The 25,452-nt window shown below is 43.5% G+C and overlaps 1 protein-coding gene across 2 annotated transcripts in view; it reads right to left on the reverse strand.

The window, feature by feature from the left end:
- Positions 1-25,452, reverse strand: part of HDLBP (high density lipoprotein binding protein) — an 87,504-nt gene that overhangs the window by 44,134 nt on the left and 17,918 nt on the right. The window lies entirely within an intron of this gene.

Genomic DNA, 25,452 nt, shown 5'->3' on the forward strand with positions numbered 1-25,452 from the left:
CCGCCGGTCCTGCCGCTCGCTTGCTCGCCCGCCGCGCGGGAGAAGCCGGGACGCTCCGAGGCGCGGCGCCCGGGCCCCGGCTGCTATATAGGGCGGCGGCCCAATCCCGCCTGGACACGTCAGCGCCCCGCCCGCCCCGCTGCCCCGGGCCGCCCAGCACCCGGGAGGCCCACCCAACTCCAGGCGTGGTTCTGCATCCTTTTTTCGGGTGGGGAAGGTGGTGCCGAGGAGTTGGGAAATTAATCACCTCCAGAAAGCGGAGGGAGCGCGCCCCGCAAGAACTCGAGCGGAAACAACCGAAGACCAGAAAGGGAGCAGGAAGGACGGCTGCTCTGGAAGCAGATGTCACCAGTACCGCCCACCTCCCCAAAATCACAGAAGACAAACCTCAAAGGATGCCCACCACCATCGTAAACGGATGGCCCCACCAGCACGAGGTCCTACAGCGCAGTGAAGCTCCCAGACGGCTCCCGGACTTTCATTCCCTCATTCCCACGTCCCTTATGTCCCTCACTTTCATAAACTATCTCCGCCCGATTCCTTGCCAATCAACTTCATCTTCCCCCAAAATATAAAACCCCCTTCCTTTAAAGCATGCATTACTTATGGCTCCATCTCTACATAGGTGCATACACGCAAAAGAACCGGTGTGTGGCCTCTGAGCCCATGGTGGACACGGAGGACTGGGCAGAACGGAATCCCTACTCTCAGGGGGTCTCCACCCTCCGGGAAGGACTTGTCACTTCTGCATCCATTGTGTTTACTAAGTGATAACTGCCACTGTTTCTTTTAAAGGTTTAAGGGGAGTCGAGCAATCTGTAGACATGTCAGTCTGAACCTCTGGAGCAAAGTCGCAGGTGAGCAGAATCCTGCACAGGGCACAGGATCAGCTACAGGTATCTGGGGACAAGACCGTCCCACATAGGGCAAGAGGCAGGGGCACACCCAGCCTTACCCAGGGAATGGGGTCAGGTCAACACAGCCTGCAGCCGGGCCATGGGTGCTGTTGAGAATGGTGGGAGCTGGGTGGGGGCTGCCAGCATCAGAAGGCAAGATCAGACGTGTTTTTTCGTGGAACACTCACACTAAGTGGAGAGTGGCAGGGGAGGGGAGGGCAGGGGAGGCCCACTATAATTCAGTCTAAAGATGACAATGGCTTGTATATGTTGGGCATAATGAATGAAATAAATGGCCAGATTTGGTATATATTCGGAAAGTGGCACCAAGAAATTCCTTATTAACCAGATGAGGGGTGTGAAAGAAGTTAAGAAAGGCACAGGTTCTTGGCCTGAGCGACTGGGAAGAGTTGCCCTCACTTAGGTGGGGAAAATTCAAGGAAGACTGGATGGATAGGGGGTGTGATGTCTGACTGGGCAGGTGGGGATGTCCAGCAGGCAACTGTATGTGCGAGGTCAGGGGAGAAGCCCAGGAGCCAGCAGAAACACCAGTGCACTTCATGACACCACCAAGGGAGGGGAGCAGAATCACAGAAGGCAGAGAACATCTGCGGCTTGAGGCAGAGAAGGAGCCAAGGATATCATTAGCAAAGCCGTGCTCTAAGTCAGCAGCATGGAATTGGGCAGGTGGGCCTCCCTGGATGTGGAAATAGGCATTCCCTCTGTGTCACTGCTGTGGTTTGTTGGTAACCTTTCTGTGGGGATTAACCAATCAGCAACTAGTGCAAGTGTGTTTTTTGCTGCTGTTTTGTTTTTGAGGGCTCAGCACTGCAGAGGGAGATGGAGAAAGAATAAGGGGTAGGGATTCGGTCCACTGTCAAGGAACTTCCAATAAAGCTAGGAAGTCAGCACAGGCACAGTACCTAGTACACAAGACACCATAAAGAGTCAGTTTTTAAAACACTGTTAGCAGAAGATACTAATAACCGTCCAGAATGCTTCCCTGATGCTCACAACCAGCATTTCCTCCCAGCAGCAGGCTTAGCGCATTGAAACTAATAAATAGTTCGTAGAAGCCAATTTTAGAAATTCCAAGGCTAGCAATATTCAGACCAAATGAAGTGTGAACATCTGTCTGTGACATTTGAGTTTTCAGCCCTCAAAGGGAAGAAGTTTGGGTCTGCTCAAGGTAGGAGGTGAGAAGAGACACCCTCCTATTCTATAAAGTCATGATCCCCAAAAGCGCTACACCCTCAGCAGAAATTAGGTAGATCAAAAAAAGAAGAAGAAAAGCCCACTAGTGTCGAGGGGACTACAGGATGCTTTCTCTGACTATCCTGAGCTGGCAGGTAGAAGCATCTCTTGAGCTGTAGGGACAATGGACTAGTACTCTACAACCAACCCCATTTGTCCAAGAACCCCGAGCCCAAACTGAGATATTAAAACAGAAAGCAATCCCCCTCAGGAAAGAACAAACCTCACACCAGGCTAAAAATGATACCCACAGATCAACCCAAATGGTAGAGAGGCTAAAAGCCCAAAGCTCAAAAAGAAGGAAGGATGGATTAGAAGTAGGATTAGACTCAAGAACTTCAGGAGACAGAACTGTAAGATTGAGACTATAAAAAAGCATGAGAGACATAAAGGGGGCATTTTAGAAAAAAAGCAAGAGATGGAACGAATGAAAGAGCTAAGAACTATGGAATAAAAAACTCTAACGTATGTCTATAACTGCAGTTCCAAAAAAAAAGAAAAAGAAAAAAAATCCAAAGAACAGAGAAGAAACATTTTTTAAAATAGTTGAGAAAATTCTAAGATTTAATGATACAACATTCTTCCCTTATCCCAAAAAAGAGAGAGAAGGTGTCTGGCAGGATGATTTAAACTAATCCAAATCAAAACACACTACAGTGTAACCTCAGAGCACCACAGACAAGAGCAGACCTTAAAAGCAACTAGAGAGAAAAGACAGGTTACTTACAAAGAATACTATGAGACCAAGGGCAGACCACTTAAAACAATACATACCAGAGGATGATGGCTATATAAAAATTATGATGAAAGAAGTAACTGTCAATTTGGAATTATTTAAGAATTCTTTTTCATTTAAGAATGAGAATAAAATAGACATATTCAAAGATAAAGCAACTACTACCAATAGATTCAGGCTGACAGACCTACTAAAGGACATATTTCAGCAAGAAAATGAAAGCCAAAGAGACCAGAAAGAAGGAATACTGATAAACCAGCAACCTAGACAAAGTGAAACAAGCATTGACCCTATACTGAGATCAACAATAAAATTTGAAGGGAATTAAATTATAGATAGGTACATAAGCAGGATATGTAAGTACAAAATAAAATAAAAGACAGAATTAAAATGCTTAGGCAGCAATAATATATAAGGTGGAAGGGGGATATGAAGTTGCAAGGTTTCAAGATTCTTACTATTTGGGGAGAAGCTAGCCCTTGTTGAGAATGAATATAAAATTTAAAGACAATCTAGGAAAACAAAGAGTTTTAACATTCAAACTAAACTCTTATTCAAATGGAAGTTATTGGCAATGTTCTAGATCTTGGATTAGGTGGTAGGTTCAGCGGTATTATTATGATGTACATTATTACTGGTTACGTTATACTGTATCAATAATTGTTAAAAGAGAGAAAACAAGAAAAAAGAATAGGAGGCAAGAGAAGTAAAAGAAACAATGAAAAAGCAAGGTAAAGAACAAAAGTGACGAGAGGAATGAATTCAAACCCATCAGTAATCTAAGCAAGTGTTAACAGACTAAACTGACCAACTCGAAGAGCAGCTGCAAGCCCTTCAACAGTCCTAAACCATACAGACATACAGGCTGAAATAAAGAGATGGAAGAAGCACTCCAAGCAAATACTAACCATATGAAAGTTGGTTATGTTATTTTCATATAACACAGACTGTAGCATAAAAGTCATTATTAAGAACAGAGAAGGTCAAGAATTTAAAAATTCAGTAACTCTGATTACATGTATCTAATAACATAGCTGCAAAACATATAAAGTAAAAACTGAAGGTTACTAGGAGAAATTGATATATCCGAGGTTAAAGGGTGAGACTGACCCAACTCTCTTGGTAACACAGGTTGTGGGACTGGAAAATGTATACAGGATGCAAACAACACAATTAATCTACTTTATTGAACATATGATTAAAAGTGACACTTTTTAAAAAAACCATAAAACCTGGCCAGGAGCTAAAAAAAAAAAAAAATTAAACAAATAGTAAAGAATTAAATCATCAAAACATTCTCAGACCACCACTCAATTAGAACTCAACTGAAAAATTTAAAGAGTATAGAAGTTTTAAAACTTGCTTCTAAGGAACTCATGGAACAAGGAAGAAATCTGAAAACATTTAGAACTAAGTCATTAAGCAATTACATATCCCACCTTGTGGAATGAAACAAGAGTGTTGCTGAAAGTCCTGTAACTTGAAGCCATCCTATCAGCAAGGAGGAAAAAATAAAATAAGCTCATCATCCACTACTGAAACTAGAAAAAAACACCAGAATAAACAAAAGAAAGGTAGAAGGAAATAAAGACAGGAAATTAATGAACTGAAAGACATATATCACAAAGGATAAATAAAACCTACATCCAAGTTTCTTACAAACCAAGTTCAATCTCTGGCAAAAATGATTCCTGAAAAAAAAAGAGTATAAATAGGCAATATTAAGAATTAAAAGGGGGTCAAAAGCTACAGCTAAAATGGAGACTTGGAAAATCATGTAAGAATTCTATTCAGAAGAGTAGTGTCAAAAACTTGAAACAGATGAAATGGGCAAATTCTAGAAAAATAAGTTACCCAAACTAAGTTAGAAATACAGTTTCAATAACCAACCTTCCCCAGTCTCCAAAGAAACAAATATAAAAATCACAACAAGGCCGGGCGAGGTGGCTCACGCCTGTAATCCCAGCACTTTGCAAAGGAGGCACAGGCAGGCAGATCACCTGAGGTTGGGAGTTCGAGACCAGCCTGACCAACATGATGAAACCCCATCTTTACTAAAAATGCAAAATTAGGCGTGGTGGTGGGCACTTGTAACCCCAGCTACTCAGGAGGCCGAGGCAGGAGGATCGCTTGAACCCGGGAGGTGGAGGTTGCGGTGAGCCGAGATCGCGCCATTGCACTCCAGTCTGGGAAACGAGGGAAACTTCATCTCAAAACAACAACAATAACAACAACAAAAATACACAAAAAGGCGGGCCTCCAAATGCTTTTGTAAGGAAGCCTTGAGAGATTATCTCCCACACAAAGCTAGGGGGCTTGGACTTATCACAAAGGAGTTCGTGAATCTCACCTAGGTACTTAAAAGCCAAAGCCTGAAACAATCTTGCAAACTGATCCAGAAATAGAAAAACAAATACTATCATGATAAAAGTTTAATCCAGTAATGTGGGGTGGTACAATATTAGAAAAACAGATTAAAGTAACTTGCCACATGAACAGCATGAGGGGCAAAGATAATTTGATCATTTCAAAAGATTTAAATGGGCCGGACATGGTGGCTTGTGCCTGTTATCCCAGCACTTTGGGAGGCCGAGGCAGGCAGATACCTGAGGTTAAGAGTTCGAGACCAGCCTGGCCAACATGGCGAAACCCCGTCTCTACCAAACATACAAATATTAGCCAGGCGTGGTGGCACATGCCTGTATTGCCAGCTACTTGGGAGGCTGAGGCAGGAGGATCGCTTGAACCCAGGAGGTGGAGGCTGCAGTGAAACAAGATTGTGCCACTGCACTCCAGCCTGGGGGCAACAGAGCAAGACTCCATCTCAAAAAAAACCAAAAAGATTCAAATGAAGAACTTCAACTAATTAACCCATTCCTAATAGCAACTAGGAATATAAGCCAGGGCAGTATGGGAAGAAAAAGAAAGTTATCAGAATTGAAAATGAACCCAAACTGCCAGTATTCACAGACAACATAACTGTGCTGGTAGAAAATCCAGGAGAATGTAAGCACACACTATTAGAACTAATTAAAAAGTTCAAACTTTTCTGGAAATAAAACCAATACACACAATCACACAATCATGTTTCCAAAACACCGGCAACAAACTATTAAAGATAAATCTAAGCTGGGTGTGGTGACGCATGCCTGTAGTCCCAGCTACCTGGGGGGCTGAGGCACAAGAATCGCTTGAACCCAGGAGGCAGATGCTGCCACTGCACTCTAGCCTGAGCGACAGAGTGAGACTCTGTCCCCCCTCCGCCCCTCTAAAAAATTTTTTTTAAATCTAGTAAGAAAAAAATGTGATTTATAGAGCTTACAAAAACCTTTGTCAAAATACAGAAATGACCTTAATAAATGGAGATAGGCCATGGTCATCTAAAGAAAGACTTAATCATGGATAGTAATTCTCCCCTAATTAGACTAGAAATTCAATGCAAATGTAACTTAAATCCCAAAAGGTATGTGTGTGTATGGAATTTTACAACCAGATTTTATACAATTTTTAATTATACCAGATTTCTATATGCAATTTTTATAATGTTGCATTGCAAACACTGAATTGTATCAAAAAATTATTTAGGATATTTACATACACAATCATATTTACACAAAATTTATACAAAAGATCAAGGACCAGGAACAGCCAATACAACTCTGAAGAAAACAGCGTGGAGGGCTTGCTCTCTCCAGAGTCAGGTTGTGCAGCAACAGTAATTCAGACTGTGGTGCTGGTGCCGGGGACAGACACGGAGAACAAGGGAGCAGCAGAGAGGGCCCAACACGGACAGCACAGACACAGATATCGCCTGCCTCAGATGTGGTCGCGTGGATCAGCACGGAGATGGATGATGCAATCAATGGCTCTGGGAAAACTGGTTATCTACAGTAGGAGAGAAAAACTAGGTCCTTATTTCAACCATTTGCAAGGCCTATTAAGGCTTAAGATGCAAATACGCCACGAGTGAACAATTCCACTTCTAGAGATGTACTTCAGCAAAAAGCTCTCCCACCTGGGCAAAAGGAAACGCGTACAAAAATGCTCATCTCACTGCACTGCTAGTAATAGTCAACCCGTTTTTAAGAACCTAATTGTCAATGGATAAACATGGATAAAAGGAGGTATACAATGTGTGCAGCCTACTTCTCTCTTTGCTTTAACTGATCACCTGAGAGGAACCCACTGAAGTGGGGCCATGCTGAAGGGGTCAGGAGGAGCAGCGGACCAGGGGTCATCTCCAAGGCTGTGGAAGCAGAGATGTGGAGGATGGGCGCCCACCATCTGCTCAGCAGCAGAACAGTCTTATAGGAAGTTACTAGCATCACGGGATGGGAGCTAAGTTTAGCACAATTTACACTCACTCCTATACTGAGTGTGGTGGTCAAAGTCAGGTCAAAGAAATGTTTCCATCCCATTTGATACCTGAAATTTTAAAATTATATGTGGCTCATATTACATTTTTATTAGCACAAACTGGTTTTATGATTAAGCTTATTTATACTTAGTTTAACTTGACTTGTAGCATATCCTAATAAGGAAGAACTTTTCTTTGGCTCACAGGTATTTACTACTGATATATTACAGTATATATTATTACATTAAATTCCCAGCCCTAAAATAAAGTCTCATGAAAGTTCAGATGAGACAGAAACAAAGAGCTGCAGTCCAGGGTTTCCTGTAAATTTGCCTTGTTCTCTCTCCACTAACTAATTCTGTCAGTTTCACTACTTTTCAGGAAGTAACAGAAAAGGTAACTCAGTATATTCTCCAATGACACTGTTCTCTGGCTTATTTCTTTGATTCATGTATTTCTTCTAGGTTAGGTGAAAATACGTAACTTGTGTTTTATCCGAGTTATTGTAGGCACCTATAATGAGAACAAACTGTATAAAGAACACCAAACTTGTTGCCTGGATACCTGCTTTCAGAATCCTGCTCAGATATAATTTGGGTCACCTTGGCTGGTTGTTTAAGCCATCAACTTTTATAATTCACATTTGTAAGTTTTTGGGGCCTTTACTGCAAGTTATTAAAAAGATCAAGGAAAATGACATCTAAAAGAACCTACCCTTTAGTAGGTATCTCACTGCTTGGGAATGTTCCACTGAACTCACCACCTTCCACTTAATTAATGCATTTAGTGGAGTATGCCACTACATTAATTTTACAAATACAGAAACAATCAGCACATATTTCTACAGTTGAGTAAAGAATAATATTTACTTAGAGCCTAATTAAAGAACATGTGTCAGATAAATACAATTTATTTTCTTTTTTTTTTTTTTCTTTTGAGACAGAGTCTCTCTCAGTCCCCCAGGCTGGAGAGCAGTGGTGGGATCTCGGCTCACTGCAAGCTCCGCCTCCCGGGTTCACGCCATTCTCCTGCCTCAGCCTCCCGAGTAGCTGGGACTACAGGTGCCCGCCACTGCGCCCGGCTAAGTTTTTGTATTTTTAGTAGAGATGGGGTTTCACCGTGGTCTCGATCTCCTGACCACGTGATCCGCCCACCTCGGCCTCCCAAAGTGCTGGGATTACAGGCGTGAGCCACCGCACCCGGCCAATACAATTTATCTTCTTAAGAAGATGGGGGGCCGGGCACGGTGGCTCACACCTGTAATCCCAGCACTTTGGGAGGCCGAGGCGGGCGGAGAGTTCTAGACCGACCAGCCTGACCAACATGGAGAAACCCCGTCTCTACTAAAATACAAAATTAGTCAGGTATGGTGGCACATGCCTGTGATCCCAGCTACTTGGGAGGCGGAGGTTGCAGTGAGCCCAGATCATGCCATTGCCCTCCAGCCTGGGCAACAAGAGCGAAACTCTCTCTCTCTCTAAACAAACAAACAAAAGAAGAAGATAGGGGCTAGGCACAGTGGCTCACACCTGTAATTCCAGCACTTTGGGAGGCCGAGGCGGGTGGATCCCTTGAGGTCAGGAGTTTGAGACCAGCCTGGCCAACACGGTGAAACCCCATCTCTACTGAAAATACAGAAGTTAGCTGGGTGTGGTGGCAGGCGTATGCCTGAAATCCCATCTACTCAGGAGACTAAGGCAGGAGAATCACCTGAACCTGGGAGGCAGAGGTTGCAGTGAGCAGAGATGGCGCCACTGCACTCTAGCCTAGCGGCAGAGCAAGACTCTGTCTCAAAGAAAACAACAACAACAACAAAACAAAAACAAAGGATGGGGCAGGGCATGGTGGCACAGGCCTGTAATCCCAGCGCTTTGGGAGGCCAAGGTGGACAGACTGCTTGAGCCCAAGAGTTTGAGACCAGCCTGGGCATGGAAAAACCCTATCTCTACCAAAAAAAATTAGGCCGGATGTGGTGGCTCACACCTGTAATCCCAGGACTTTGGGAGGCCAAGGCGGGTGGATCATCTGAGGTCAGGAGTTCGAGACCAGCCTGACCAACATGATGAAACCCCGTCTCTACTAACAATACAAAATTAGCTGGGCGTGGTGGCACACACCTGTAATCCCAGCTACTTGGGAGGCTGAGGCAGGAGAATCCCTTGAACCCAGGAGGCGGAGGTTGCAGTGAGCCAAGATTGCGCCATTGCACTCCAGCCTGTGCAACGAGAGTGAAACTCCGCCTCAAAAATAAATAAATAAATAAATAAGCCAGGCATGGTGGCACGTGCCTGTAATCCCAGCTACTCAGGAGGCTGAAGTGGAAGAACTGCTTGGGCCTGGGAGGTGGGGGTTGCAATGAATTGAGATCATGATACTGCCCTCCAGCCTGGTTGACCAAGTCAGACCCTGTCTCAAAAAAATAAAAATAAAGACGAGGACAGGACAAATGTTAGGTCCAAAATAATAAATTAATGGATTTTCACAGAAATAGACTACTCTTTTGAGCTGTGCTGGCCAACATGGACTGGCCACATGTCACTACAGTCTTCACACATGGCTAGTTTAAAATGACATGTGCTGTGAGTCTAAAATATACATCAGATTTTGAAAATTTAGTACAAAAAAATACAACGTAAAACATTTTATTATTAGTTTTAGGATGGATTACATGTAAAATGATGTAATCTTACATTGGGTGAAACAAAATTATTAAAATTAACCTCACTTGTTTATTTTTATATTTTAAGGCAGATGTTGGAAAATTTTAAATTATATGTGGCTCATATTTTTACTGAACAGCAGTGCCAGAGTGTCTGTAATTTCAAACCAAAGCTAAACTATAAACTGACAAGGGAGCTTTTCTCATTAGTAAACTTTATATGACAATCTTAAGGAAAAAAAATATTTTGTTACAAATCTTTTGTTTAATGAATAAATTTACATTAGGGGGAAAAGTACAAAATGCGTCTTCTTCTCAATCATGAAAGCATCTCCTCGACCACAAACACAAACGTGGCACACGTGGCTCAAACACTTCTGGGGAAAAGAGGAGCACGTTACGTTTACAGTATTTCCTCAAGGACTCTAATAACCCATTTAAAAAAAAAAATGGGCCAAAGATACAAGCAGGCCTTTCATGGAAATGCAGGAAACATTTATTCAATGTGTATTTTAAAATGCAAGCAAAAAGTAGAATAAGATTCTACATTTCACCTCAGTTTGGCAAAAATAAAATCTGAAGACTCAAAAAAAGGTGTGGGAAAACAGGTGCGGCTGGAGGAACAATCGGTGTGATCTCTTTGGAGAGCGTACATATTTGATTATGTACTGAGATTTAAAATATCAATATTCTTTGATTCAACACTTCCTACTTCTAAGAATTTCTCACACATGTGCCCAAAGATAGAGGCACACTTCAGCTTACAGTGCTTCTCTTACTTGGGTTTTCTAGACATTCTGTTTCTCCTAAGTTGAAGGTTTTGGCAACTGTGCAGGTCTTTCCATGCCACTTTTCCAACAGCACATTTTGGTAATTCTAGCAATATTTCACACTTCTTCACTGTCACTGTATCTGTTATGCTGATCTGCAATCCTTGATGTTACTACTGTAATTGTTTCGGGGTGCCATGAACCATGCTCATACAAGGCAGAGAACTTAATCAGTGTTATGTGTGCTCTGACTGCTCCGACTGGCCATTCCCATCTCTCTCCCTCTCCTCACGCCTCCCAATCCCTAGACACAATATTGAAGGGAAACCAATTAATAACACAACAATTGCTTCCAAGTGTCCAAGTGAAACGAAGAGTCGCACATCTCTCATATTAAATCAAAAGCTAGAAATGATTAAGAAGGCATGTTAAAAGCTGAGACACACCAGAAGCTAGGCCTCTTGCACCAAACAGTCAAGATGTGAATGCAAAGAAAAAAGGCTGAAGGAAAAGTGCTACTCCAGTGAACACACAGATGGTAAGAAAGCGAAACAGTCTTACTGCTGATATGGAGAAAGTTTGAGTGGTCTGGCTAGAAGATTAAACCAGCCTCAACATTCCCTTAAACCAAAGCCTAATCCAGAGCAAGGCCCTAACTCTCTATATTCCATGAAGGCTGAGAGAGGTGAGCAAGCTGCAGGAAAACATGTCTCAAGCTGGCAGAGGTTGGTTCTTGAAGCTGAAGGAAAGAACCATGTCTCTAACATAAAAGTGCAAGGTGAAGCAGCAAGTGCTGGTGTGGAAGCTGCAGTGAGTTATCAAGATTGAGCTAAGGTCACTGATGAAAGTAGCTGCACTGAACAGATTTTCAGTGTAAATGAGACAGCCTTATAGTGCACGAAGATGCCATGTAAGGACTTTGATAGCTAGATGGCTTCTTTTTTTTTTTCTTTTTGAGACGGAGTCTCGCTCTGTCCCCCAGGCTGGAGTGCGGTGGCGCCATCTCGGCTGGCTGCAAGCTCCGCCTCCTGGATTCAAGTGATTCTCCTGCCTCAGCCTCCCGAGTAGCTAGGACTACAGGCGCCCGCCACCACGCCCGGAGCAATTTTTTATATTTTTAGTAGAGACGGGTTTCCCCATGTTAGCCAGGATGGTCTGGATCTCCTGACCTCGTGATCCGCCCACCTCGGCCTCCCAGAGTGCTGGGATTACAGACGTGAGCTGCCGCGCCCGGCCAATAGCTAGACGGCTTCTCAGAGAAGCCTTCAAAGATTCAAAAGGCAGCTGACTCTCTTGTGAGGGGCTAGTGCAGCCAGTGACTTTATGTTAAAGCCAATGGACATTTACCATTCTGAAATTCCTAGGGGTCTGAAGAATTACGCTAAATATACTCTGCTGTGCTGCATAAATGAAACAATCCTGGATGACGGCACTTCTGTTTACAGAACGATTTACTGAATATTTTAAGCTCACCGTTAAGATCTACTGCCCAGAAAAAAAAAGATTCCTTTCAAAACATTACTGCTGATTGGCAAAGCATCTGGTCACCCAAGACCTCTGATGGAGATGTACAAGGAGATGAATGTTTTCTCATGCCTGCTAACAGCCATTCTGCAGCCCATGGATCAAGAAGTAATTTCAACTTTCAAGTCTTATTATTTAAGAAATACATTGTATAAGGCTATAGCTGCCATAGATAGTTATTCCTCTGATGGATTTGGGCAAAGTCCATTGAAAACCTCCTGTAAAGGATTCACCATTCCAGACGCCATGACTTTGTGGGATTCGAGTCTTCAGTGGAGAAAGCAACTGTAAATGTGGTAGAAACAGCAAGAGAACTAGAATTAGAAGTGGAGCCTGAAGATGGGACTGAATTGCTGCAATCTCATGATAAAACGTGAACAGATGAGGAGTTGCTTCTTATGGATGAGCAGAGAAAGTGGTTTCCTAAGATAGAATCTACTCAGGAAGTAGAGGCTGAATGAAGATGTTGTGAACATTGTTGAAATGACAACAAAGGATTTAGAATATTACATAAACTCAGTTGATAAAGCAGTGGCAGTGTTTGAGAGGACTGATTCCAATTCTGAAAGTAGTTCTATTGTGGGAAAATGCAATCAAACAACATCACATGCTACAGAGAAATCTTTTGTGGAAGAGTCAATGCAGTAAACGTCATCGTTGTCTTATTTTACGAAATTGCCAGTCACCCCAACATGTAGCAACCTCCGCTCTGATCAGTCAGCAGCCATCAACATCAAGGCGAGACCTTCTGGCGCAAAGAGATTAAGGCTTGCTGAAGGCTCAATGATCATGAGCATTTTTTAACCAGTATTTTTTCTATTATTTTCTGAGATGGAGTCTTACTCTGTTGCCCAGGCTGGAGTGCAGTGGCACAATCTCGATCTTTGTTCACTACAACCTCCGCCTCCCGGGTTCAAGTGATTCTCCCGCCTCAGCCTCCCAAGTAGCTGGGATTACAGGTGTGCTCCACCACACCCAGCTAATTTTCGTATTTTTAGTAGAGACGGGGTTTCACCATGTTGGCCAGGGTGGTCTCCAACTCCTGACCTCAGGTGATCCACGCACCTTAGCCTTCCAACGTGCTGGGATTACAGGCCTGAGTCACTGTGTCCGGCCTTAACCGTTACTTTAAATTAAGGTATATACATTGTTTTTCTAAACATGTTACAGCTTTTATATGCACTGGAAAATGTAAAACTCATGTGACCTGCTTTATTGGGATGTTAGGCTTTCTTGTGGTGGTATCACAAACCTGCAATGTCTCTGCAGTGTGCCTGATGTGTACTGTAGCATTTTTGTAGAATCAAAAGATTAAACATTTGCATTGGTTTGGTCTGGGACTGGGTAAACAAATGGTGGTAGAACACAAAGCACTATCACTGACCTCCATAAATGACCTGATGAATGACCAAATCTCCACCTCTACCGTAAAATATTAATTGATGCCATGAGCAGGGTGCCTTCTAGTGTGCCCTGAACACCGATCCCCACCAGTGATGATGTATGCTTAGTAAGACTTAGTTTCACCTGCTCTCAAACCTGTTTATGCCAGTTTCACTAGTTAATGTAACTATATTTAGAAATAATTCAAAATAATGAAAGAGTGAAATGTATCTATGAATATTAAATTTACCACACTGAAATTTCAAGAAAAACAAGTTGCCTTAAAAAAATTATGGCTGGACATGGTGGCTCACGCCTATAATCCTAGCACTTTGGGAGGCCAAGGCAGAGGGATCACTTGAGGCCAGAAGTTTGAGACCAGCCTGGGCAACAAAGTGAGACCTCATTTCTTAAAAAAAATAAAATAATAAAAACAATTAGCCTGTGCCTGTAATCCTAGTTACTCAGGAGACTGAGGCAGAAGGATCATGTGAACCCAGTTTGAAGCTGCAGGGAGTTACGATCCTGCCACAGCACTCTAGCCTGGGAAAAAGAGCAAGACCTGTTGGTTTAAAAGAAAAGTCAATTGGGGAAAACCTTTAAAATTTCAGAGAATCCTACATTGATTATGAGTTTCTTAAATTTTTGTTCTACTTAAAACAAATGAATGCTGAAAATTCTAGATGACATATTATCAATTTCATTTACGTTAAGAAGAGAGTACGTGGCCAGGCATGGTGGTTCATGCCTGGTATCCCAGCACTTTGGGAGGTTGAGGTGGGCAGATTGCTTGAGCCCAGGAGTTCAAGACCAACCTAGGCAACACAGTCTGAAAGGAAAATAAATCTTGGGGCCCCCAAATCACTAAGCTAAAGGAAAAGTCAAGCTGGGAACTGCTTAGGGCCAACCTGCCTCCCATGCTCTTCACAGTCTCCCCTCTGCTCACTGAGATCAATGCATATCTGACTGTCTCCTTTGGAAAGGCTCATCAGAAACTCCAAAGAATGCAACCATTTGTCTCTTACCTACCTATGACCTGGAAGCGCCCTCCCCACTTGGAGTCTTCCTGCCTTTGCTTCGAGTTGCCCCGCCTTTCCAGACCAAACCAACGTTCACCCAGCATATGCTGACTGATGTCTCATGCCTCCCTACAATGTATAAAGCCAAACCGTGCTCTGACCACCTTGGGTGCACGTCATCAGGACCTCCTGAGCCTGAGTCATGGTCGCGCATCCTCAACCTTGGGAAAATAAGCTTTTTTTTTTTTTTTTTTTTTGAGACAGAGTCTCGCTCTGTCGCCCAAACTGGAGTGCAGTGGCCGGATCTCCGCTCACTGCAAGCTCTGCCTTTTGGGTTCACGCCATTCTCCTGCCTCATCCTCCCGAGTAGCTGGGACTACAGGCGTCCGCCACCTCATCCGGATAGTTTTTTTGTATTTTTTAGTAGAGACGGGGTTTCACCAGGTTAGCCAGGATGGTCTCGATCTCCTGACCTTGTGATCTGCCCGTCTCGGCCTCCCAAAGTGCTGGGATTACAGGCTTGAGCCACCGCGCCCAGCCTGAAAATAAGCTTTCTAAATTAACTGAGACTTGTCAGATTTCCTGGGTTCACAATGGCGAAACCCTGACTCTACCAAATAAATAAATAAATAAATAAATAAAAATAAAAATTAGCCAGGCATGGTAGTATGCACCTGTAGTCCCAGTTACTCAGTGTGGATGCTGAGGTGGGAGGATCACCTGAGCCCCAGAGGTCGAGGCTGCAGTGAGGCATGATGGCACCACTGCACTCCAGCCTGGACAACACAGCAAGACCCTGTTTCAAAAAAAAAAAAAAGGAAAATATGTAGAATGCAACCAGCCCCATTTCAAATAGGAGGTCTTAGCTCTACATCAAATGATTGGTGATTAAATAAACCTCTGTGCCTCGAAACAGGTCAGTTAAGAGGGCTTTAACCATGTACCCAGTGTCAGTGAACAATAAGAGGCAGTTTTTTGTTGTTGTTGTTGTTGTCGTTGTTGTTTTGAGATGGAGTCTCACTCTATCGGCCAGGCTGGAGTACAGTGGCACGATCTCGGCTCACTGAAACCTCTGCCTCCTGGGTTCAAGCGATTCTTTTGACTCAGCCTCCTGAGTAGCTGGGATTACAGGCACATGCCACCACGCCCAGCTAATTTTTGTATTTTCAGTAGAAACAGGGTTTCACCATGTTAGCCAGGCTGGTCTCAAACTCCTGACACTGTGATCTGCCTGCCTCTGTCTCCCAAAGTGCTGGAATTACAGGAGTGAGCTGCTGCGCCCAGCCTACATTTTTTTTTTTTTTTTTTTTTGAGATAGGGTCTTACTCTGTTGCCCAGGTGGGAGTGCAGTGGCATAATCTCGGCTCACTGCAACCTCTGCCTCCCAGGTTGAAGCGCTTCTCCCACCTCAGTCTCCCGAGTGGCTGGACTACTGGTGTGCGCCACTACACCTAGCTAATTTTTGTACTTTTTTTTTGTAGAGACAGGTTTTTACCACGTTGGCCAGGTTGGTGTTGAACTCCTGGCCTCGGTGATCTGCCTGCCTTGGCCTTCCAAAGTACTGGGATAACAGGCATGAGCCACTGCACCTGGCCTGCAGCTATGTATTACATTGATATGTAACCAGTCATGTTAAAGAGATATACATGTTTGTATGTGCATAAGACCTCTCTAGAAGGAAACTCAAGTCATTGAGAACAGCAAAAGGACAGGAAGTCCAGAGCCCAGTACTGAACAGGCATCAACATGAACAGCTGGGTAAAGGATGGACCTGAAAAGACAATTCTGCTGTGAAGCTGCAGACTGTGAAGACAGCAGGGAAGAACACGAATTCGTATTCATACACCACATACCCCCAAAGTGTGTTTTAATAGGAATCTACGGATCGACATATGCTAAGTGTTTCTAAGAGTTATCAGCCGAAGGGGAAAGCTCTGTATTGTATAAGGCTCTTTACTTTTCAACAAAGATACCTCCACCTGCAGAGGGGAAAAAAAAAAGACGCTTAAGTATCACCAGGTACTACAAATCAGTGAAAAAGAGAGTCATAAAATTTATTTTCTCTGCTGTGTTACTCTTATTACAATTGCCTTGTTATCTGCATGAAGTCGGAATTAAATTTTTTTTGTTAATTTCCTTGTGAGGGAGTGGTGATGACTTTACATGGACCTATTCAAGCCCTTGGAAACTGAGAAAAAGAGACGTAAGAGCTGTCTTTACCATGTGGAGAGCATTTAAAGGGGGTTGAGTTCTGTCCAGTTGCCTCCACAACCAAGAACAACTAAGAACAATTCTGAAGACATATTTCATCTCAACACGAAGAAAAGGCTCCCTGAGAGTGAGCATGCTTTCCCGAATTAGCACCTAGAAAAAAAATGGGCAGAGCTTATTCCCACTGTGAAGTGTACTCTCCACTGGGTGATCATTTAACTTACAAGACTCCTTAGGGTCTCCTCCATCTTAAGTTTCTTTGACTCACTAAAGAAACAAACCACTGCTTCTAGGTGGAAATGCATCCATATGACCCATGGGTTTACTGATGTCTCTAACTGCCATGGTAACACTAGTGTGCCACCCTGAGCCGCTGAAAGGTGTTTCATGGCAGCTCCTGCACACACATACTCCTCACCAGAGCTTGGAGCCCACTACAGCCCCCAACCCAACTGTAATGGTGTTCCTGGGAAAAGAGGATGGGAACAGAATGGCTGTAGGAAGGGCCATTCCCCTTAGTCCTGCAATTTAAAATCCCTTCCATCTCCTCACTATAAATCTCATTAAATTACAAGAAACAAAATAATTTGAAGTTTGACCCAGGGCAACAATTTATACTTGATGATTTTTTCCTTCCTACAAGTTACATAGCAAAGTTCTGTGAGCTAGAATTAGCTTAGCTCATGTTTATAAAGAACTCTGTTATGGATACAAAGCTAGCTAATGCCATGGGTGGAAATACTTAAGAATCTGAAAGATTAATCTTGGGCTCAGTCCTATCCAAATAGAAACAATACTTTCCTACAAACAAGAAAACAAACATCAGGAAAACCCAAGTCTTCAGATTTTCTCCTCTCGAGGTGGAGAGCATGTGGCACTCCAATGTGCGATGTGCTTGCTGACACTGCTAGGCACATCACCCTCTTCACTTGGCCTGCTTCCTCCCTCTGTCTCATGAGAAGGTGGGACTGCATCATGTCTCCAAGCACTCTCTTCCTATCAGTCTACTCTTCAGATTAAGCCTCACTTTTGGATTTAAAGAATCCCTGGAAACTCTTACTCATATAACTGTATCCGCAAAGAGCTAATTCAACATTAAACTGCACGAACACAAGCACAACATCCCCACCAAAGCACGTCAAGTTAGACAACTGAGATACCGGCCTCAGATCAGAACACGACCACGCAGGAGAAAAACTGACATACACTGGGGAGCAGGAACTTCGATGTCTCATCTAGAAAGAGCGAAAACTGGGCAGAACAAGAAAACACTATTCCCTACTATTAGAAAACAAGTATCACACCAGGAAGATAGAGCCAGCTTCTCTGCAGCTCCAAAGGCATCCCAGAGCAGGAAGCCAGGATGGCAGAAGGAAGATCAGTAAGGAGGGAGGAAGTAGGATCAGAATGGCAGAATGGCTGGCACCAAAGGTGGGGAGTGCCCTCTAAAGGAAACCTCAAGCAGACATTAGGCATCAACATGGGGTGAGTATGGTGGTGGGAAACTCAGGTATTAGATAAAAGGAAACTCCAGCTACTGCCAGTGTGTGATGAATGGATTTCGGAAGGGCAACAGCAGAGACAGTGAGACACAAAAGCTAAAAAAAAAATATATGGAAAGTAACACAACGTCAATAAGCAGACAGGATGAAGCAACCACGCTGTGTCCATGCCGTGAAGCAACACATAGCGTAAAAGGTAGGAGGAAAGCTTCCACACACTACTACACAGTCTTCGGGGTACACAGTCAATGAAAAGAGCAATGGAGGCCGGCAGGTGCAGGGTATGCTACCTTTCTGTAAGAAAGACTCAGAAATACAAATGTGTATGTCTGTTTATATTTTCAGAAAGAAACGAGAAGAAAATGATGGGGAAGGAAAGAAGGGACAGGGGACAGGGATGGAAGTCAAGCTCATCTGAACAGAACAAGAGTGACAGCTCGGTTTTAGAACCACAAAATCCGAGAAGAGGCCGGGCGCAGTGGCTCACGCATGTAATCCCAGCACCTTGAGAGGCCGAGGTGGGCAGATCACCTGAGGTCAGGAGTTCAAGATTAGCGTGACCAACATGGAGAAATCCCGTCTCTACTAAAATACAAAATTAGCCGNGGAAACCTCAAGCAGACATTAGGCATCAACATGGGGTGAGTATGGTGGTGGGAAACTCAGGTATTAGATAAAAAGGAAACTCCAGCTACTGCCAGTGTGTGATGAATGGATTTCGGAAGGGCAACAGCAGAGACAGTGAGACACAAAAAGCTAAAAAAAAAATATATGGAAAGTAACACAACGTCAATAAGCAGACAGGATGAAGCAACCACGCTGTGTCCATGCCGTGAAGCAACACATAGCGTAAAAGGTAGGAGGAAAGCTTCCACACACTACTACACAGTCTTCGGGGTACACAGTCAATGAAAAGAGCAATGGAGGCCGGCAGGTGCAGGGTATGCTACCTTTCTGTAAGAAAGACTCAGAAATACAAATGTGTATGTCTGTTTATATTTTCAGAAAGAAACGAGAAGAAAATGATGGGGGAAGGAAAGAAGGGACAGGGGACAGGGATGGAAGTCAAGCTCATCTGAACAGAACAAGAGTGACAGCTCGGTTTTAGAACCACAAAAATCCGAGAAGAGGCCGGGCGCAGTGGCTCACGCATGTAATCCCAGCACCTTGAGAGGCCGAGGTGGGCAGATCACCTGAGGTCAGGAGTTCAAGATTAGCGTGACCAACATGGAGAAATCCCGTCTCTACTAAAAATACAAAATTAGCCGGGCGTGGCGGCGCACGCCTGTAATCCCAGCTACTCGGGAGGCTGAGGCAGGAGAACTGCTTGAACGCGGGAGGCAGAGGTTACGGTGAGCCGAGAACGTGCCATTGCACTCCAGCCTGGGCAACAAGAGCAAAACTCCGTCTCAAAAAAAAAAAAAAAGAGACTCTCAACTCTACAAATAAAACATTCCACTTCTTTATCTCAATGCTGGTTATACGAGTGAGTTCAGTTGGTGAAAATTCACTGAGCTATATACATTAAAAAGTGCACGTTTATTATACCTCCATAAAAAGTTTACTTAGACAATGGAAACAAATGTATCTAACAATGTCACATCGGTGGCCTAAGCATCAGAGAATTATGCAACTTTAAAACACAATAATTTGACAATATGATCCAAATGGGATATATCCTAATAATGTTAGTATTGTTATTATAAGAATATATTGTATGAAAAATATGTGCCATGAACATGGCACTTATTCATACACTACATACTCCCAAAAGTGTGTTTTAACAGGAAACTGTGGACAGACACATGCTAAATGTCTGTGAGAGTTATCTGCAGGAGGGGGAAGCTCTGTATTAGATGAGGCTCTTTACTTTTCAAAGATACCTCCATCTAGAAAGGGAATCAAAGATGCTTAAGCATCATCGGCTACTACAAATCAGTGAAAAGCAGAGTCACAAAATTTAGAAGAGGTAAGCAAGTTAATATCATTAAGAACCAAGATTTTAGCATAAGAAAATGATACACATTGAACTGACTGATATCTAAACACCATCTCACGGCAAAGAGACTGGGGTTCCTTAGAAGCATGACTGACTCCAGGTCCAAGCAGAACACAGATGAGGTGCAACACCCTCCTGTGACAGGCAGGAAGGGAGCAGTCACAGACCAAGCGGTCACACCCAAACATGACACAAGCCAACTTGGGTAGAACAGCAGGAGCACCAAAATACGGCTCACACGGGTTGAAGCACAATCACACCCACATCCACAGGTTTCTAATACTGGGGGAAACACTTCACAAATGAACTTCAACTTTGGAAGCGAATAGTTCCAGTGCATCCTAAACATTGATAAAGGAAAAATATCATTCATTTCTCCTTTCTCCCCAGCAGGAACCACATTTCAGAACCTCCAAAATTGGTATGGGAAATCTTCTTTACATAAGAATAGAATTAGAAAGATCTTCACTTTGTAGTTGTCAGTTGTAGGCTGAACAATGGCCTCCAAAGATATTCAAGTCCTAATTTCTGGATTTGGATATGTTACAGATGAATTAAGAATCCTGAGACGGGAGATCACTTTGGATTCTATGGGTGGGACCTAACCACAATCCCTAGTGTCCTTTAGATCATGTGCTCTAATGATGGAGGAAGGGGCCACAGCCAAAAAATGGCTGCCACGAGCTGGAAAAGGCCAGGAAGCAGACACTCTCCAGAGCTCCCTGATGGCACCAGCTACCCAGATTCTAGACCAGTGAGACTGATTTCAGCTACAGTGTTGTAATTTGGTACAGCAGCAATAGGAAACTAATACACCAACTAAATAACGGGTACAAGCAACAAGCAAATGGCCGTTAAACCCAGTAGAGAACTGGTTGATAAAGAACTCTGTAATTCAACCTACCGACACTGCACCTGACATCATGTGACCTGGTTGCTCAATGTGCAACACAAAGCACTGTCTAGGGAATATCCTTGAAACCCGCCCCCGCCCCCGCCAAAACAACCACCAACCTGAAACCAATGAAGCGCCCTGACCCAGCTACAGGAAACAGGAGGATTAGAAGGACACATTGGACAGTGCTACAACACAGGCAACCAAACCCCAAACTTGGGACATTCCACAGCACAAACAACCCTACTGCCTTCACAAATAAATGGCATTAAAAACAAAAACAACAAAAAAGGAAAAGAATCTGCAAGTTATAGATTTTCAAAGAGCTAAGAGGCTTAAACCAAATGCAATGTGGAGACCTTCTTTGGATTTCAATCCAAGCAAACAAAGTGTAAAAGGGCTTTTTATGACATTTGAAGAAAACCGAACACAAAATAAATATTAGATATTAATGGAGTGTGGTTGATGCTGTTAGGTATGATAAAGGTATTGTGGTTATGTTTTCTAAAGCCCACATTTCCTAAAAAATACATGCCGAAGTATTTAGAGGTGACTAAAAATCTGAGATTTGCTTTAAAATACTCAAATGAAAAATACAAAATATTGGGAGTGGGCAGGGCTATGGTAAAATGCTGACAACTGTGAAGCTGGGTGATAGGCATATGATTCTCTTCTATTCTCTTTTATTTTGTGGTATGTTTCAAAGTTTTCCTCACAAGGTTTAAAAAAGGAAAAGAAACCTGGGCAATATAGTGAGACTACCTGTCCAAAAATAAAAATAGAAAACAAAAAATTAGCCAGGTGTGGTGGTGTACACCTGTGGCTGCAGTTACTAAGGAGGCTGAGGCAGGAAGAGCACGTGAGTACGGCGAGGTTAGGGCTGCAGTGAGCTGCCCCACTGCACTCAGCCTGGACGACAAAGTGAGACCCTGTCTCAAAAAGAAAAGAAAAGAAAAAGAACAAAGAGCAGCACTTATCAACGTCTACAGAGCACTGCTGAAGCTACACTCAGAGGATGAATCAAACTTGTAAACTGTATTAATGAAGATGAATGAACTAAGCATTCAAGTCAGATGCAAAGTGAACAAGTAGAGGAATAAATAAAAGAACTGATGCCGGGCGCCCGGTGGCTCAAGCCTGTAATCCAGCACTTTGGGAGCCGGAGACGGGCGGATCACGCGGTCATGGAGATCGGACCTCCCTGGCTAAACACGGTGAACCCCGTCTCTACTAAAAATACAAAAAAATAGCCGGACGTGGTGGCGGGGTGGCGCCTGTTTCCCAGTACTCGGTGAGGCTGAGGCAGGGAGAATGGTGACCCGGGAGGCGGCCGCTTGCGTGAGCTGGATCCGGCCCTGCTCCAGCCTGGGTGACAGAGCAAAGACTCGTCTCAAAAAAAAACAAAAAAAAAAAAAAAAAAAAAAAAAAAAAAAAAAAATGATGACAATATAAGACCCAGGTGCAGTGTCTCAACCCTGTAATCTCAGACTTCACTGGGCATTCATAAGCCAGGAGTTGAGACAGTTGGTAACAAAGCAGATCCCTATCAAAACAAAAACAAAAAAAAAAAGAAAGAAAGAAAGCCATGCACGATGGATGACTGTGAGTCCCCCAGCTACTGAGATGGGGAGGGCAGGAGGGTCCCTTGATCCAGGGTTCAGTTGATGAGTGATTATGTCGACGCCATGCTACTCCAGCTGGGTGGCAGTGCCTACATCCCAGCTACTTGGAAGCTGGGCAGGAAAATAGGGAGCCAGGGAGGTTTGAGGCCCCAGTGAGCCTTGTGTTGCCCACTGAACTCAGCTAGGGGACAAGCAAGACCATTGGACCTCGAAAAAAAATTAAAACAAAACAAAAAGGCAAGTGCATGATCTCCATCCTGTAATCACCAGCATTTGGGGTGAGGCAGGAGATTGTGAGTCCATAGTTCAGACCAGCTGGCAACATAGGAACCTCATTCTACCAAAAATTACAAAATTGACCTGGCGTGGGTGGCTACATGCCTGTAGTCCCCACATGCGCAGGCTGGGCAGGAAGATCACCTGCGGCCCAGGAGATGGCCTGCAGTGAGCCATCACTCAGCGCCGGGTGAAGAGCAAGACCCTGCTCAAAAAAAAAAAAAAAAAAAAAAAAAAAAAAAAAAAGACAGAAACATAGCTACTTAGTCAATCAAAACCAAAATCAGTTTCTTTGAAAAAAGCAATTGAAGAGCAATTAACTCTCTCTAGTCTGACAAAAGAAAACACACCCAAGATGACAATGATACGATATTTATCTTTGCCTGGTTTTGAAATAAGAAGTGTTATAAGTGGCAGTAACTGTATCTTCTGGTAGCTCCCAAGGAAATGAGAGCTTCTTTGTCTCACAGGTCCCCACGAATTATTTTTTTATCTCACTGGCATTAATTGGGTTCTGATCCCATTAGGGATCAACAACTATAATCAGGGGACCAAGGGCACGTGTTATGCCTGTTAGCCATAGCCAACCCAGGTCCACCCACGCAGCTGAGCCATTCTATCTACAACACATGGCTTATACATGGTAGGAAGAGTGGTTCCCCAAAGGAAAATCAGCATTGTTTTGTCTCCCCAAAACAATGAGTAGATGTTGCAGAGATTAATAATTAGAGTATTTTACAAACATGTACATTTCTATTTTATTTTATTATTTATTTATTTGAGACAGAGTCTCGCTCTGTCACCCAGGCTGGAGTACAGTGGTGCAAGATAGCTCAACGTAGCCTTGAACTCCTGGGCTCAAGCAATCCTTTCTGCCTCAGACTCCCAAGGCGCTGCAACTACAGGTGCGCACTACTGTGCCCAACTAATTTTTTCTCCGTGAGATAGGTCTTGTTATATTGCCCAAGCTGGAAAATCTGTAAATTTTTAAACAAAACAGTAGCCTAATAAATTGATCACTAAATTTAGAGAACAAGACATCATGACTAAGAATGATCTATTCTAGGGATACATTTTTAAAATCAGAAAATATATACTTATGGCTTAAAGGAGGACAAATAGGCTGGACACGGTGGCTCACACCTGTAATCCCAGCACTTTGGGAGGTCGAGGCAGGTGGATCACCTGAGGTCAGGAGTTCAAGACCAGCCTAGCCAACATGGTGAAACCCCGTCTCTACTAAAATACTAAAATTAGCTAGGCCTGGTGGTGGGCGCCTGTGATCCCAGCTACTCTGGAGGCTGAGGCAGGAGAATCACTTGAACCTGGGAGGCGGATGCTGCAGTGAGCTGAGATTGCACCACTGCACTCCAGCCTGGGCAAAAGAGCGAAATCGTCTCCAAAAAAAAAAAAAAAAAGTACAAATATACACGCGGCTGACTGACGACCATTTCAAAAATGCCCAAAAATCTGATGAAATTCCGCACATATTATTTACTTACTATGGAGTTTAACATCAGCAAATGGCTATATGAACAATATTTCCCCAAAGTAACATATATTTACTAAAAAGATTATAGTATTAAAATATGTAACAGAATGACCAAGATGTTACTACTGTCAAAGACTGTCCAACACGCCATCTGAAGAGACAGAATGAAGCAAGGAGACAAATACCACTGTCTGCAGATGACCTGTTTAGAAAATCCCTCTACTATAACGAAGCCCTAGTAACAGTGAAGGCAAGCTTGGCAAGTTGGCAAAACAAAAATTTCACAACACACATACACACGAGAAGCCTGAATCATGGAGATGATGCCAAGACTTAGCCAGGAGATTCATCACAAAAGATGTCTGTTCTATTCCAAGTTCATCTACACCCCCAATCAAACTCCAAATAACATCTGTGACAGGCTGAAAAATGGCCACCCAAAGATAGGGAGTCCCAACCCCGGAAATTTGTAAGTTTTACTTTACTTGGAAAAGGGGTCTTTTCAGATGAGATTAAGTGAAAGATATTAAGATGAGGAGATGATCCTGGATTATCTGGGTGGGTTCTAAATGACATTCATGACAGAAGAGAAAGCCACGTGAAGAGGGAGGCAGGGGTGGGAACTATGCAGCTGCAAGCCAAGGACTGTGGGACAGGAGCTGGAAGACGGAAGCAGCAAAGAACAATCTCTCTCCTACCCCCCAGGGGGAGTGTGTCCCTGCCAGATTTCAGATTTCCAGTCTCCGGAACTGTGAGAGAATGCATTCCTGTTGTAAGCCACCAAATGTGTGGTAATTTGTTACGGTGGCCCTGGGAAACTAACACAAAATTCCAGTAGGTTTTTTTTTTTTTTTTAA

This window comes from Rhinopithecus bieti, unplaced genomic scaffold (genome assembly GCF_001698545.2).
Source record: "Rhinopithecus bieti isolate Rb0 unplaced genomic scaffold, ASM169854v2 scaffold_56246, whole genome shotgun sequence".
Taxonomy (NCBI): Eukaryota; Metazoa; Chordata; class Mammalia; order Primates; family Cercopithecidae; genus Rhinopithecus; species Rhinopithecus bieti.